Source organism: Amblyraja radiata, chromosome 29, assembly GCF_010909765.2.
Source record: "Amblyraja radiata isolate CabotCenter1 chromosome 29, sAmbRad1.1.pri, whole genome shotgun sequence".
NCBI classification, from domain to species: Eukaryota; Metazoa; Chordata; class Chondrichthyes; order Rajiformes; family Rajidae; genus Amblyraja; species Amblyraja radiata.
The window spans coordinates 14,234,815-14,236,751 of record NC_045984.1 but is presented as its reverse complement, the minus strand read 5'-3'; the positions used below and the strand labels follow the sequence as shown (position 1 = coordinate 14,236,751).

General features: G+C 41.9%; 1 non-coding gene across 1 annotated transcript; it reads right to left on the bottom strand.

Annotated features, from left to right (window-relative positions):
• Window positions 1-1,032: 1,032 nt before the first annotated feature.
• LOC116989758 lies at window positions 1,033-1,224 on the bottom strand. Its single transcript, XR_004416313.1, has one exon. It is a non-coding gene; the product is annotated as a U2 spliceosomal RNA (small nuclear RNA).
• Window positions 1,225-1,937: the final 713 nt, after the last annotated feature.

Sequence of the window (1,937 nt, the reverse complement as noted above, 5' to 3'; positions counted from 1 at the left end):
GTTATAGTTGAATGTGTAATTCCTGTTTTGGAAACAGTGTACCATTTCTTGATGCTCCTCAGGTATGTTCCCTAGGATATGCGACGGAATGCTGTCATCAGGTTGATAGTGCTCCTGATCCAAGCACAGCAATGGTCTTCCCAATTCTGCAATTCTTTTAATGACCATGTCGAGGATCACTGGGAACCATGCTTGTGGACTTGGTCCACTGTAATTTGCGTAGTACCCGACTGATGAAGCCGTAGTACCTATTGAAGAGGTAGAAGGAAAGGAAAACATAGAGATTAGGTTCCCCCCACCCCTCAATACGCGGGAATGTCTCCATTGCCGCTGCCTTGAGATTGGTTTCATGTGACGTAAGTTAGTACGTGGTGATTTAATTGGATATAAGGAATCGATATCTGGTGTCCATATTGCTTAGTGATTTCAGCAAATATTTTTGGTTTAAATGTATGTTTACAGTATTTAGCTCACCTGATAGGTGAGTTACTGATGGTCAAACATGTTTGACGACATACGGTTTCCAATTGTTAATAAATTGTCCCCTAATATCGATGTTCTCCGCCCAAGTGGTTTGGTATATGCCACCACTGATGTTGTTATCTTATAAACGAACATGCAAATTTGGTGGATTACTGAGCAAATGCTTCACTAGAATTAAGTAAGTTAATATATAACATGTTTAAGTCAATTCATAATGGCATTAAGTATTACAAGCTCAGTAACACATCAGGACACATAAGATGTTACTCAAAACAGGTGGAAGTGTACAACCATAATCCTTCCTGCCGATAAATTCCATGATAACACTACAGATTAATCCATTTGCCCCCATATTACAGGTATGGAGATAGTTTTGAACACTAGTATCTCAGCTCATAGGAAAGGTACAAAGTTCAGTAGCTGGTAATGCTGCTATATCCCAATTACTTTGCCACGTAGTTGATTGGTGGTTAATGCACCATGACTGATAGTCTTAATGAATACCAGATAACAACGTTGTGGATGGTCAACGTAAATATCTGGATATATATTTTGTGCACCGTTCCCAGAGGCACTGCAATACTGGGTCGATGCGTGGAGTGGACGGAGCAAGCCCCTATTCCATCTCCCTGTTCCAAAATTCAATTTAATATATGGTCCCTAGATAAGGGACGTATCAGATTATTAAACTGATAAGAACAGATACTACACTTGATCTTAGCCAAAAGGCCGAGAAGCGATGCAGCTAAAGCTGTATCCAAGGATAGTTTGTCGTTAATATATAGACATGCCATGACGGAATGTTTCTAAGTGTCAGGGCTAGTTGATTCTGGATAACTTTGACTTAAATGCCGCAACGCTCATCACGGTTACTCCATCCAGGTAATTGCGGTATATCCGAAACTTATATGAGAAGGTACTGAATAGTGTGCATCTTCAAGGTCGATGTCTACCATAAAGTATCCTTGGATCCATGGTAGTAGTTACAAATCCCATGAATGGGTATACCTGGTGAAATACTCAAGTGGTTTATCAACGATGGTGCGACATTCACCATCGTGGGAGGGTAGACCACTTGGGGTGCTTGCTGAATTGGTGGCAAGATATTAATTCTATTCCCCTTGTATTTATTTTTTGGTATATAACTACCAAGAGTGATAGCTTCCTAACCAGGCGTGATTCATCCACCCCTTGTTAGTACAACCCTTAACCTTTATGTGATGGTAGGAACCATACTTATCTGTCTTCATTGTTGTTTTCTTCGGTTTCTGGTTCCTTGTTCTTGTAGGGACGATGTTTGTTGGGGGGTGGCACATTTTCCCCTGGGGCCTGCTCTGGGCCGTGGCCTAAAATGCTACAGGTTTGGCATGCAGGCCCCGAGCTTTCACCAGTACCATGAGGTAGACGCCCCTGGTGGACACGTAGAGGTACTGCTGTCTGGTTTAGTGTGGTGC